The sequence below is a fragment of the Episyrphus balteatus genome, chromosome 2, assembly GCF_945859705.1.
Source record: "Episyrphus balteatus chromosome 2, idEpiBalt1.1, whole genome shotgun sequence".
NCBI lineage: Eukaryota > Metazoa > Arthropoda > Insecta > Diptera > Syrphidae > Episyrphus > Episyrphus balteatus.
In genome coordinates this window covers 64,723,036-64,739,107 of record NC_079135.1, presented here as the reverse complement: position 1 = coordinate 64,739,107, position 16,072 = coordinate 64,723,036, and positions in this window count along the sequence as shown.

Genomic DNA, 16,072 nt, shown 5'->3' with positions numbered 1-16,072 from the left:
TGACGCGATCGAGAACAAGTTCGTTGCTATTGATGCTTCCATCAAATGCGTTGAAAAGCAATCTCAAGAAAAGTTCGAGAAAGTTGAAGAAAAACTCGAGAAAGTAGAAGGAAAGTTCGAGAAAGTGGATGACAAGTTTGAAAAAATGGAAGTTAAAATGCAAAGTATTACTGAGGAACTTGACAAGGTTCGGAAAATTAAGATTCGAGAAAGTTCTGGTGAGTACCCAAAGAAGAAGGAAATGCATCCACCAACATTTGATGGACAAAGTTCTTGGTCGATCTACAAGAAACAGTTTGAGGCAGCTGCAACAACAAATGGCTGGGATGACGAAGACAAATGTATAGCGCTGACTCTTGCTCTTAGAGGTCCTGCTGCTGAGTTGTTACAAACGTTACCACCAGAAAAGAATGGTAACTTTAACGCTCTTGTCCAGGTCATTGAAAAACGCTTTGGAGATGGCCATATGCAGGAAGTCTTCCGCGTCCAACTCAATACAAGAGTCCAGAAAAGAGGAGAAACTCTGCAACAACTTCAAGCAGATATTGAAAGGTTGGCTCATCTGGCATATCCGACAGCAGGAGACGACATTATCAATCAGTTTGCGACAGAAGCCTTTGTACGTGCTGTATCTGATATAAATCTTCAGCGAGCAATTCGAACAGCTGGAAAACGTTCCCTTCCTGAAGCATTAGCGTTTGCACTGACTATGGAAGCAGCAGAACAGGCTTCTCAAGGCGTTCATCGGGTAAGAGAAGTTGCAGTGGAGGAATGCTCTTGTCAAAAACTCGCGTTCCAAAGAAACCAGCGAGACGGAGCTGCTCGATGCTGGAACTGTAACAAGACAGGACATCTCCAGCGGCAGTGCAGATTGCCACCAAGAAGAACTGCTTGCGAACACTGTGGAAACAGGAATATTGCCCAACAACAGGTAAGCGATACAACTAACACTCATGCTCATCTTGTTTCCCATTCGGGAAACGAGTAAGGACCAACTTCGAGGGGCAGAAGCTGGTTTCTGGTATCGATGGCCCCAGAACCACAATTCAAGTCTCACAGAGTAAACGAGACAACAAAAGTCTGACAGTGGAGGCGACCATAAACAACAAACAACACGTGGCTACAATTGACACCGGTGCCACCGCCTCTATTGTACGAAGAGACTTGGTGAAGATGACATGGCTACATAACACCAACAGCTACCGTCTGAAGACAGCCACAGGAGAAGCAGCAAGGGTGTACGGTGAAGTTCGTCTTACGATCCGTATGGCAGAACTAGAGTTTTCGCATGTGTTTTTGGTGGCAGATATATGTGACGAGTGCATCATTGGAATCGACTTCATGAAGGACCATGAAATCATTTTGGATATAGGTAATCAAGTCCTGAAATACAGAAATGTGGAGATCCCAATGGTCTATGGCAACGAATATTCAACAACAATTAGAACTGTCATCAAAGAAGACATGTGCCTGCCTCCTTCTTCAGAAGTTTTTGTGTGGACGAAACTAAAGGGGAATATTGGAAGCCATCGATACCTCATGGTTGAGCCAGAAGTTAAACAAAGTTCCCAAAACATCATCATCGGGAAGACTCTTGTGGCACCAAAGAACAACATGGTACCTGTACGCATACTTAACATCAAACCGTACCCAATCAAGCTTAAGAAAGGAGAAGTTGTTGGGCAATGTGAATCTGTGGCCGCAATAACTAAGATCAACGAGGTGGATACACAGATGACTATGAACTCGGAGAAACTAAAGAAACAAATTCTCAAATCAGACAACTTGAGTCAACATCAGCTTAATGTTGCGGGAAGTCTTCTTCACGAATATGCTGATATTTTCTCTTCACCCAGCGGGCAATACGGCCGAACACAACTGGTGCAGCACCGAATCGATACAGGAGACGCTAGGCCGATTCGTCAACCAGCAAGACGTCTCCCGTTGGCCAAACAAGGTGAAGTTGAAGAAATGATAACAACAATGAAGAAAGACGGGCTAATCGAAAATTCCAAAAGCCCTTGGGCATCACCGGTAGTTCTCGTCAAAAAGAAGGATGGAAGCACTCGATTTTGTGTCGACTACCGCAGGCTGAATGATGTGACGAAGAAAGACAGCTACCCACTGCCAAGAATCAGCGATACTCTAGATGCAATGGAAGGAGCACAATGGTTTTCGACTTTGGATTTGAAGAGTGGCTACTGGCAGGTAGAAATCCATCCAGAAGATCGGGAGAAGACGGCTTTCTCCACAGGAAATGGTCTGTGGCAGTTTAATGTCATGCCGTTTGGGCTATGCAATGCCCCAGCTACTTTTGAGCGCTTAATGGAGTGCGTTTTAAATGGATTAACCTGGAAATCTTGCCTAGTCTATTTGGATGATGTCATCGTTTACGGGAAAACATTTGATGACCATTGTGAAAACCTAAAGGCTGTATTCCAAAGGCTACGAGAAGCACATCTTAAGTTGAATCCAAAGAAATGTGCACTTTTCAAGACCGAGGTTAAATATTTGGGGCATATCATCTCATCCCAAGGAGTGAAGACTGATCCTGAAAAGGTTGACACTGTGAAGAACTGGCCAACCCCTCAGGACAAGCATCAACTTCGGAGTTTCCTCGGTCTGGCAACGTACTATCGACGATTTGTGAAGGATTTTGCGAGAATCGCCAAAAGCTTGCACCAACTTACGGAGAAGGGTAAACCCTTTAAATGGTCAGGTGAGTGTGAGAAAAGCTTTCAGGAACTGAAGCTGCGGTTATGTGAAGCTCCTGTGCTGGCCTATCCGACTCCAGGCAAACAATTCATCATTGACGCAGATGCAAGTAATGTTGGAGTTGGTGCTGTTTTATCGCAAGTTCATGACGGAGAAGAAAAGGTCGTTGCCTATTTCAGCAAGGTACTCTCGAAACAAGAAAGAAACTATTGCGTGACCAGAAGGGAACTTCTAGCTCTGGTATTGGCAACAAAGCACTTCCATAAGTACATCTATGGACAGAAGTTCCTTCTTCGCACAGATCATGGTGCACTAAATTGGCTTTTGAACTTCAAAAATCCAGAGGGTCAAGTAGCAAGATGGATCGAGATACTTCAGACGTATCAATGTCAGATTCAACATCGAAGAGGAAAACTGCATTCAAATGCAGACGCATTATCTCGACGCCCGTGCAAGCAAGACTGCAAACATTGCACACGACCAGAAGAAAAGGAAGTTGTCGCTGTTAGAAGAACGAGAGCTGATCCCATTTGCGGCTGGAGTAATGAAGAACTCAGAATGGCCCAACAGGAAGATTCGGACATCGAACCCATCCTTGCATGGAAGGAACATCAAGAGAAACCAGAATGGGCCGACATCTCCGACCGAAGCCCCACTCTAAAAGCATATTGGGCACAATGGGACTCACTTCATGTGCAAGAAGGGCTACTCAGGCGTAAGTGGGAATCCGCAGATGGTAAATCCTATGTAATGCAGCTAGTCGTACCTCAGTCGAAGGTAAATGATGTTCTCCGAGAGATGCACGGTGGAACTTCTGGAGGCCATTTAGGCATCAACAAGACGCTGGAAAAGCTACGACAGCAATTCTACTGGTTACGTATGAGAGAAGACGTTGAAAAGTGGTGCCGAAAATGTGATACTTGTGCCGCTAGCAAAGGACCAGCTAGAAAAATCCAAAGCAAGATGCAGCAGTACAATGTGGGTGCACCTTTTGAGAGAATTGCAATAGACGTAGCAGGTCCTTTTCCCGAAACCAACAACGGAAATCGATACATCCTTGTAGTGATGGACTACTTCAGCAAATGGCCTGAGGCATTTGCCATTCCAAACCAGGAAACCAAAACAGTTGTGGATAAGATTGTCTTTCATTGGGTGAGCAGGTTCGGAGTACCCATGGAACTTCATTCCGACCAAGGAAGGAACTTCGAATCTAAGATTTTCAAGAGGTTTGCTCACTCCTTGGCATCAAGAAGACGCGAACAACACCGCTTCATCCACAATCTGATGGGATGGTTGAGCGATTTAACAGGACACTTAAGGAACACCTGTCAAAAGTAGTCAATGATAATCAACGAGACTGGGACCGACATATTCCATTATTCTTGATGGCTTATAGAAGTGCAACACATAGTTCTACTGGACATACACCATCGGAAGTCCTATTTGGCTCAACAATACGTCTGCCAAGTGAGATAAAATTTGGAAGTGTTCCAAACGAGCCACATGAAATGGATGAGTACGTAGATAACCTGAAAGGAACACTGGCTGACATTCACCAACGGACAAGGACAAATATAAAAGCGTCTAGTGACAGGATGAAAACAAGATATGACGCACGAGCGACAGCAACAGGGTTTCAAGAAGGAGAACTTGTGTGGTTTTACAATCCCCACCGACAAAAGGGACTATCACCGAAGCTACAACAAAACTGGGAAGGCCCTTACACAGTAATAACCAGAATTAACGACGTGGTTTACCGTATACAAAGAGGGGTAAGAGGCAAACTTAAGGTAGTTCATTGTGACCGTTTACATCGTTATAATGGTGATAGAAGCAATGGAGTTGTTCGGGACGAACAATCCTAAGAGGGGGGCAATGTAACGATGAATTACTGAACTACTTTTAAGATAAAAGTCTGAACACACTACCTACTCCTGCAAAGGTAGAAATGTGAACGGACCTTTAGTAATTAAGAAAAATATCTCATTGAACACATCTAAAAATATCCCACTGAACACATCTAAAAATATCTCACTGAACACATCTCAAAATATCCCACACTGAACACATCTCAAAATATCCCACTAGACTGGAAGTATGAAGTGCCCTTCCTGGAAAGGAAGTTTCGAGAGACAGGGACGAGAGCCTTCGAGGACGTTCTCGAGTCTCGAGAATCCGGTATAAAAGGCAGCGTAGACACCGACCGGAGACAGTTTAATCTTGAAAGTGAAAGAGTACAGTACAAAGTGAAATAAAGTGTTGCGAATTGTTAGTAGTAAATAAAGTGATTTAAAAGTGTGTTTGTTTGAGCGAATAATAAAAGTAAATTGAGTTGAAATAAAGTGTGTTCTTATTTGAACGGAAATATAAGTGGAAATTAAATAAGTTTTATTGTGAACCCGGAATAAAACATTACAATATGTATAATTCAGTTAAATATTAAAGTCAGTCTTAAATTTGATTATTGGTTAGGGCTGTAGAAAATAAAATTTACTAATGATTAGTTTTGGTGAATAAAACTTCTTATTCAGAATTCTTTGGCGCAAACGATAACTTCCATCTTCGTCAAATGTATTTGTCATGAAGTAAAGTTATCAGGTGTAGGTTAGCCTAATAGTAGATAAATGGGCACGTTCAAACACCTATCGGATAGGCTATCTGGGATACCCGTATCTGGAATATCTTTTTGAACAAAGAGGTATCCAGATAGCTTGCCCAAGCAGCTACTAAAAAAATATGTAAATATTGAGAAGAGGAAATTTTTTCTTTTGAGCAAATTACATTTTTTTTATTGTTGAAAAGTACTTGCACAATCGCTTTGACTTTATTTCTTGCAATTTTTTTTTATTTTGAAGCTGAATAATAGCCCGAAAAGCAATCAAAATAAAAAAAAGTCAAATGTATATCAGCTGATCACTCGGATACCTGAGGTATACCAGAAATTCTGGGATACCTTCAGATTATTTTTTGACAGAAAATGGTTCGTTTCCTTGCTAATTTTTAACATTGTTTACAACAACAAAAAGCTATCCGATAGCTTTATGTTAGCTCTTTGAACGTGCCCAATGTATAAGCGTGGTCGAATGTTCGGTATTCGGCCGAATCATTATTCGCAGTATCTCTAGTTGGTACCGTTAAAAAATTTCAATTTCCCCTCCTTGGAATCAAAAATAAACAAAAGGTTTTAGCTAAATCGACTTATTGGTTTGAGCTGATTTACAATATTACGTTGAGTTTTTCTTAACGCTTTTCTTTTTTTCATTAAGGGCTGAAACGAACCTTAAATAATTTATTTTGAACATAAACTTGTATGCTCTACTTTTTCTTCGGCGTAAACTATCACATAAGAATTTATGTTGTAATTAAATGTTTTAGTTTCGATTTAGCAAAAAACGGCGCTAGTTGTTACGCATTTCGTAATATTGCCAAAAAAAAATATAATATAAAAAAATAGCAATCTCTGTGGCGATACGAACTCAGAGAGCAAAAGTAAAGAGCAATCACCTAGTCACCTACGCTAATAGGACTATTGAAATAAGGGTAACTTTCATGCCCTATAAGCTATAACGTGCCTAGATATACAACAATAACATTTAATTTTGTTCAAATTCTCGTCGTTAATAAAAAATTTCTTGTTTTTAGTTTCGAGTTACTATGGATACTTTTATAATGTCAACTAACTTTTCAATATTTTTGTTTGATATTTGTGTAATTTCGTATGTATGAGTAAAATCTCCTTCTGTGTATCTCTCGTAGATACGATTTATTTTTATTTGATATTTGTTTCCTTATGTTTGTATTAGTGAAATTTCCTTTTTTTAAAACAAATTTTTGGAAACATAATTTTCTAGGACAAGCCCCATTCTCTCTGGGGATTTTTTAGTACATCTGATTGCCGAAAAAAATAAAATTGTTTGGCGCTAGAAACTATCGGTGTCACTTCTATATATAATTATTCAATGGCTATATCTAAATAAAATGCTTTATAAGTCTACATATACCTATTTCAAATGAGAAAAAACTTAACCCTCTTGGGGCGCCATCTAGCGTCAAAATAAAAATCTGAAAAAATTAGGGGATTTTTTTTTTATTATTTAGAAACAGTTTTTCCACTTAGGAACATATATTCCGAACGTTGTCAAAATTTGTTTGTCAAAAATGGGCACCAATTTCAATTTTTATATTTCAATCGCAGTAAACAGGAAATTTGTTTTTGTTTTAATTTATAAAATGTCATTTAAAAATATTATAAATTGAAAAATAACAAATTTTCTTCGTGTTTCATCGCGGAAAATGATAAATAATTGTTTAAAAATTAGTGGTGTGCGTGGTTTATCGGTTTTTGTGCGTTTTTCGTCGGTATTTTAAACAATTAAGAGGTCCGTTCCACACTCAGTTTGGAACTGCCGAATTTAGTAATTTTTGGTTATTTTTGGTCAGAGTCTGTTCCCAACTTCAAAAATTGTGTAGAAGAGAGCGCTCACGAGAGAGTAAAAAATTTCCCCACCCTGACAAATTTAGCCCAGAGAATTTCTTCCGGCAGAAATATGAGTTCTGTCAAATGAAAAGTTGACGTATATCAAACAAATAAATTGAGAAGAAAACAAATCAAATTGTAGTGATTTTTTTGAATTGAATCGCGTTTATGTATGTTTGCATTAAAAAAGTGTTAAATGTTTATCGAATAAAGCATAAAATATGAAATTGTGTTGTATAATGGTGTTCAACTTGTTCCAGACTTTTTGGCAGTCTTTCGTAGTTTTATTTACTTCTGAGAGAATTCTCTCCCAACTCTCATTAATTTGACAGACTGCCGAATTTAGTGCACAAAAAGTCTGGAACAAACCTAAGAATTCGGTAGCTGACATTGGTCGCCAAAGTGTCATGTTTTGACAATCTGGCGACCAATGTCAGTTCGGAATATATTACCTTTTTATGTGTACTGTGCTTAGGAACTTGATTCCCGAAAAGCACAGTACACATAAAAAGGTAATATATTCCGAACTGACATTGGTCGCCAGATTGTCAAAACATGACACTTTGGCGACCAATGTCAGCTACCGAATTCTTAATTGTTTAAAATACCGACGAAAAACGCACATAAACCGATAAACCACGCACACCACTAATTTTTAAACAGTTATTTACCATTTCCCGCGATGAAACAGAAGAAAATTTGTTATTTTTCAATTTGTAATATTTTTAAATGACATTTTATAAATTAAAACAAAAACAAATTTCCTGTTTACTGCGATTGAAATATAAAAATTAAAGGCCGACCTGACAGATTGGTGCCCATTTTTGACAAACAAATTTTGACAACGTTCGGAATATATTACCTTATTATGTGTACTGTGCCCGAAAAGAGCCTAAATAACGAACGCCCTAGTATATACACTATACAGGGTGTCCGGTAAAGAATGGAAAAGCCTGAAATGGCTGATACCTACACTCCTACACTTATGACTGTTCTAAAACCAAATAGAAAAAAATTCTATCGCAACCAGCAAATAAAATTCTTCTAATACATAAACATTTAAAAAAATTTATAATCGTTGAACAGTGGTTACAAAAAAAAAAATTAAAAATATTAACTCTTATTATTGGCATCCATTTGTTTGATAATTGTTTGTTTTGGTTTCAAAAAAGAATTAAAATAGTTTTGAATTTATGTAAATGCAAGTAATCTTAAGTGAATTAATTTATTCGTTCAGCTCATCTTCGGATAAAAAAAAATTAACGGTAGAATCAATATTATTTGTCAACTGCGATCGCAGCCTCCTTCACAGAAATACACACCAATACTATAGCAAATAAAAATCAATCTGAAAACGTATTCGTTTCGTAAAGAAAAAAATCAATTTATAGATCAAAATATAAATTTATCAAACGAAAACAATATAAGAATTGCGACCGTTTGAATTCAAAACGATTTTAATTCTTTCTTAGTGCTTTTCTATAGATTTTTGATGTGCTGAACTCGAATCTGAAGTCAAAAATATCCTATCGGCTCCCGTTTTACATTTGAGGTTATGCTTTTATATGAAACCATTTTTTGTTAATAAATATGGCCTTGATTATGAAAGTGAACTAAGTCACTTTTTGCATTGGCTAAAGAAAAACTTACATAAATTTTCTTATAACGATTTAATTGTACCTATTTCTTTTATGAAATCACTGAAGGAGCAATACAGAAATTTATTTACTACAATTTTGCGTTCAAACTTTACCCCTTAAATAATAATTATTTTTAGAAGTAAAGCCTGAACTACGTCAAAACACAAAGTCAAAAAAGTACACAAAAGTAAAAAAAGCTCAAAATATAAAAATCACATGTATATTTACCTGACATCTATTGGAACAATTCGGCCATCTAGGCCGAATTGTCACAGGACACGATAATTGGTTCGAGTTGGAGTGAAATTCGACTAAGGGGAATCTATTTAATATGATTTCATTAAAAACGGTAAAAAAAAATTTGATTAGAGGAAAATTTAACCTAAAGGAAGTACGACATATAGGGAATCGACTGTATTTGAAATTTCAATTGTTTGTCAAAAGAGCTCTTTTTTCGCAAAATGACAGGGAGTTTGGATTGAGATCTGATTGCGTACAGACGTGTTTTCTGGCAGTCTCCTATTTGGTTGGTGTTTCTCCAAAATCTTTGTGCGGTTATTTGTATATCGAATTACCTTGTTATAAAAACTTTTAAAAAACTTTAAAATAAAAAAACAAAAAAATATAAATAAAAAGAAAAACATTTATAAATAAAAAAAAAAAAACATTTTAATCGCTCGTCTGGACTGTGTTCGGAGTGATTTATTATGTCTTCGGACGTGAATGTCCCCAAAGGGGATGATGGGAGTTTTCGGTTTGTCGCTCCCTCGAAACTTTTGAACGAGGCTGACATACAGCGAATAAATTTGTTGGTCGGCGCTATCGCCGATGGTTTTTTAATGCCAGACAAAGCCAACGGTTTTGTAAGTGACGCCGCGCGCCGGCCCGACGCCGGTTGCTATGGAGATTAGTAGTGGTAGTGAGTTTGCAGCCGCAGCTGCAACTAATACCAACATGAATACTGGTGTAACTAACACCAACACCAATATGGGTGATGGTGGTACTGGTATACATAATGGAAGTATCCATAATGGCGGTACTAATACCAATATAAACAACAATGGCGGTACCAATGGAAATGGAACTAGTCCAGTGATGCCAGGCATCCAAAACAATGATGAAAATTTCAAGTCAATTTGGGGAGATGATTTGTCGGTCATGTCGGACCTTAAGAGAATTCTGCAAAACGACGCAAACACCTTTCAGCAGGTTATGAGTAGAAAAAGAAGCTCTTCAAACTACCAGCAGTCGTCATCTAAAAAACAGGCAGTCGAAAATATCGACAATAATAATCGATTTTCTCTATTGGCGGATACGAATGAAGAAGTAGCTGCTCCTGCACCTGCACCTGCAACAGCACCTGCACCTACAACAAACAACCAGCAACATACATCACAACTGAATAAAGAAGAATGGTGCCCTCCTATCTTTGCAAAGGGGGTAAGTTCAAAAAATTTATCAGAATTTTTGTCAAAAAACTATAAAAATACCTTAGATGTAAAGTTTGAAAATAGGGGTCTGGGAAGGCTCAAAATATTTGTCAAAGATTTTAAATTACATTCGTGTCTTCTCTCGACACTTAGTGAAATGAAAGTTGAAGCTTTCTCGTTTGCCCCAAAAGAATTGAAAAAATTTTCAATCCTTTTGAAGGGTTTATCGGATGGCTTCACTCCTAAAATGATCACAGACGATTTAGTTAGGGTGGACCCTTCTTTAGTAGTTGAGGTCAAACCATTTTCGACCAAATGGTCCAAAGACAACGACCTTGATCTTGGCATTTATACTTGCACGGTAAACAACAGAGAAAGCTTAAATAAGCTTAAAAACATAAGGGCATTACTCTATCATAGAGTCAGGTGGGAAACCCTTAAGCGTAGTAGCACTGTACAGTGCTTTAAATGCCAACGGTTTGGGCATGTAAGTGCATATTGTGCATTTCCAAACCGCTGTGTAAAATGTTTAGAGTGCCACGATCCTGGGGCTTGCTCTATTAAAACAAGCGATGATAAGTCAAAAGTAGCTTGCATTAACTGTCATTCCACAGGGCATCCAGCTAACTTTAGTAACTGCCCTAAAAGGGTGGAATATATAAAAAAAAGAGAAAGTAATACACCCAAAAATGGGAACATATTTGTTATGAATGGTCAGCCTACAGCTGTTCAAAGCCAATCATCCCGAGCTTCCTACGCGGGAAGGGCTAGAGAAGCGGTTTTGCAATCTGAGCGAGTTGCACAGGCAACTCCTCAAAACCTACCGAATTCAATTTTTGGAGATTTCTTGAATGAATCCAATAAACTATTTGGTATGCCGCTAAATATTTTGATTATTCGCATTCGCGAATTTTGGCCAAAATACATCAATCTAAAAGAAGATGATAAACCAAGTGCGTACCTTGGTTTTATTGCATCTATAACACCATGATTTTAAAATTTCTTACCGCAAATATAAACTCCCTCATATCTCACCACAAATGCGCTGAACTAAATCTGCTGTTGGGAGACTTCTCGCCAACAGCAGTTCTAGTTCAGGAAACCCTTCTTAAGGGTAATATACACCGAACATTTGATGGTTATTCAATTATAAGAAATGACGCCGGAAGAGGTACAGCTATATTAATCAAAAATACTATAAATCACAAATCGGTTTCCTTCATTAATAATATCATTTCAACCACCATCATTAGTCTAACGCTTTATGAATCTTCAGGTAGCCATAAATCCTTAGCTTTAGTCTCTCTCTACATTCCCTGCAACACGGGTGCGAATCTCATTAGTGCCATGAATGATCTATACAATCTGCTTTCCTCATTTGACTTCTTCATCATTGGGGGTGACTTCAATTCACGACATGCTCTTTGGGGCGACTCGATGGCCAATATAAATGGAAACCATCTTTATTCTTGGTTCCAAAATTACGCTTTTCTTGATTTGGAGATCATCTCACCAATGAGTCCCACTAGGCCGAGTTCGTTGTCAACTATTGATTTTTATTTAGTGTCTGAAAATTTAACGGCACCTCAACATCTTCCTCGCAATTACAGCTGCCTCACCTCTCAGGCCTTCTCGGATCATTTTTCAGTTTTTCTTGCCATGCAACTCGATAACTTTTCCCCTATATACTGCGATCCACCCACTAACATCTCCTTTCTGGATACCAACTGGGAAAATTACAATGATGACTTATACCAGAAACTCTCGGGTCTTAGCATTCCAACAAACAGAAATCTATCAAATGAGGAGATAGATTTTTTCGTTAACTCCATTGCCAGTTCTTTTAAAGACTGTATGGATTTGCACTCCAAAAAGGTAAAAGTAAAAAGCACCTATAAGAACCTTAGTGTTGAAACTTTAAATCTTCTTAAAGTTAGAAAATGTTGGAAAACACAACTCAAAAGAATTTTTCACAAAGAAGGTAACCGAATAAACCAGGCCTATAACGTTTTATCTTCAAAAATAACCTGCTTAAGCAAAATTATTAATGATCAGATAAGAATCCATATGAATGCTCAATTCAGATACAAATTAAATAAACTTAGACCCTCTCCGGCTGTCTTCAAGCAAATCGACCGGATTTCTGGTCGTAAACGGGTACAAAACATTTCTTCTTCTCCCATTATCTATAATAATGTATCGCACCACTCCCCCTCCGATAAACTTAGCGCTTTTGAGTCCTTCTTTGCTCAATTATACTCCCATAAAACTCCACATTACTTTCCAGAACATTCACTTGAGGTATCAACTCGAGTCTGTTCTTTTTCGGCCTGGAATAGCAATACAGTTTTAACTCAATTTTCCCAAGACAATAATTCTCTTTATATCTCTTCGGATGAGTTTGCCTCAGAAGATCTAATTAAAGACATCATCTACAATCTAAACAACAAAAGATCATCTGGGTTAGATAATATCTCGAATTTTATTATAAAGAAATCTTTTCCCTCTTTTCCTAGGTTCCTGACCCCCATTATAAACAACTGTATTAACAACGGTTACTTTCCTAGTGCTTGGAAAGTAGCCAAACTTATTACTATTAAAAAGAAAGGCAACTCCAGTAATATCGAAAATTTCAGGCCCATTTCCATGTTATCTAATCTGGGGAAAATCTTTGAAAGAGTACTCTATAACAAAATAGAAGATTTTATTTCTGTTCATAAAATAATTCCAATTAACCAGTTCGGCTTTAAGAAAAGGCATTCCACGGAACATGCCCTCATGCACCTCCAAAACGAAATAATATATAACCTTAGAAACAAACTATGCACCGTCGCGTGTGCTCTTGACCTTACTAAAGCCTTCGACTTGGTCTGGCATGAGGGTCTACTGTTTAAATTAATTTCTTTTAACTTTCCCTCGTTCTTCATAAGAAGTATTTTTAGCTTTCTTTCCAACCGCTCAATTATTATAACCTTAGATTCAATATATTCCTCACCAATCCGAGTCGCCTCGGGGGTGCCCCAAGGGTCAATCCTTGGCCCCCTCCTATTTAACATTTTCCTCAATGACTTCCCCCAACAAGTTCAAGCCTCAAAATCAATTTTATATGCAGATGATACCATTATTTATGATTCAAACGAAAGGCCTCACGACGCACTCCATGGTGTTAAAAAGCATCTTGAAGCCATTTTACCATACTATGATAAATGGGGGATTAATTTGAATACCTCAAAATGCGAAATGATATGCTTTAGAAATGCATCTACAAAAGGCCATCATCTAGCCGTAAGGGAGAGCAAACAGCTTAAGCTCAATGTTAGAGGTAATATTATCCCTTTGAAAAAAACAATAAAATACCTTGGAATTTCACTACACGAAAGATGGAAACTAAATCCACATGTAAGACAGGCTTTAACCAAATCGAAAGCAGCTGGTGCTAAGCTAAAGGTGCTCCTTAACTCTCGTGAAGTCGAAATGAAAACTAAATTACTTATCTATAAAGCTTTGATTAGACCCGTAATTTCTTATGGATTTGCTATTTGGTTCCAAATCTCTCCAACTGTCGCTCACGAAATGCAAAGATTTGAAAGAACCATTCTAAGGAAATGCACTCAAAAATTTAGAAGACCATCTGGGAAATGGTACACAAACAAGGCACTGTATGAAATCGCTAAAATTCAACCAATTCTATATTATCTTACAAATCTCGCCAAACGTAGATTTTCCAGCTTAAGACTACACCCTAACCCCACAATACGTAAGATTCTCTCTGATAATAACAGAAATTCAATCTCAGACAATTATTACATGTCACCAATCAACATCCTTAATGAGGGGTCCACCCCCCACTTCGTGATGGATGAAGACCATCACTTTCTTTCAAATTTTTACAAATCAAACAATACCAACTCATACAGAGGGTAACTACTTACCCCACTTGAGGCTCAACTAATTCCAGAATAACGTTTTCTTTTCATTCTTAATCCATTTGGTTCTTATTTTCTTCTCAATACCCAATTTTCAAACTACAATTAATTAAATATTAATTCATTGAAATACAAAACTGTAAAAAAAAAAAAAAAAAAAAAAAATAAAATAAAAATTAATAAAACAAAAAAAAAAAATAAATAAAATAAAACAAAAAAAAAAAAAAAACAATAATTCACATAAACATAAATTTATATAGATGTACATATGTAAAAATTAAAACATAATTCATTAAAATAAACCTCATCTACCAAGTTTACAAAATCAAAAACAAAAATGTATAAATGTATCATAATGAATTATTAACCAAATTTTAATTTTAAGAAAACAAAATACTCAAATTGCCAATTTTGTAATTATCTTTCCTTTTCCTAGTTATAGTTCATCTTAAAAATAAAATTAAAAACAATAATCTTCCATATAAACCTAAAATTCAATTTATCTTTAAGTTTTGGTTTTCTTAAATTCTTTAAATTCTGTTTTGTACTAGTAATAATAATAGAGTAAAACTCTAAGATTCATTAAACATGAATTTTGTATAATCCTCATATTAGCTATTAAGTCTTTTAATATACATTACTTTTATAATGTTAATACATTAAATTAGTCATACTTTGTAAAAGTGAAATGAAAAAAAAAAAAAAAAAAATTTTTTTTTTGTTATCATTATCAAGTTAATAAAAATTAACTTTAAAACTGCCCAATTTGTTACCACTTTGGTATCACTGTTGAGCAGTCCTCTTCACTTTTGCCATTTTGTTCCCCTGTTAGTTTAGTTTTAAGTCACATATTAGCTGTCATGTTCATATTGAGCAAACATGTAATACTAGAAGTATCAAAAAGTTTCACTATTTTCTGTTTTCCTCTTAAGTAACTTAAATGTATATCGTTGTTGCCTGACCAATTCTAAGTCGGCTATAATTATCTTTATTTATGTAAAAAACAATATTAATGTAAATCTGAAGTCTCAATAAAAATACATACATACATACATACATACATCGCAAAATGACAGGAACTATGTGATTGAAGAGCTACCTTACGGAAACGATATAAAATATTGTTTGAGTGTATTTGTTTTTAAAACTTTGTGAAAATTGAAAGCGTGCTCTTGTTCAAGCTTTTTGAATCGAATACTTTTTTAAAATGAAAGAGAGATATACAAACAAGCTACTAGGGGGAAGAAGAAAAAACATCGTGTTTACTTTTTTGTACTTTTTTTACTTTGTGCTTTGATGTAGTTCAGGCTTAACTTAGTCCACTTTCATAATTAAGAGCACAAATTATTACGGTTTCTTTAAGAACTATTTTCCTTCTTTCAAGATCTTTTTAAATCTTTTCGATATTTTTTTTGTTCGAGATATCGGCAGTTTTTTTGGCTTATTGCAATGTATCACGTTTTCATCTCCTTTTTTATAATTTAAGCCAAGCACACTTTATTTTAAGATATCTCGGGCATTAAAAAAGATATTGCAAGGAATTAAACAGGTCTTGAAAGAAGGAAAATAGTTCTTATAGAAACCGTTATAATTTATATTTTAAAAAATTTCTTCAAATTAAGGCATAACATCATCATAACCTAACATCATTTTCTAACGGTAATATTTCGAAAGATGGTTGATTGTTGATCATCACAATAAATACTTTTGCTCCACGTAAGGTGATTATCAAAGTGACGATCACCTTTTTGGTATGGTTTGTGGGTGACAGCTTGTTAGATGTCACTTTTACTTTCTATTTTTATTGAAATCCTCGATAATATTCTAAACTAATACAAGAATTTTAGTTGTTGAGTAAAATATGGTTTCTTGTCAAGAAAAAAT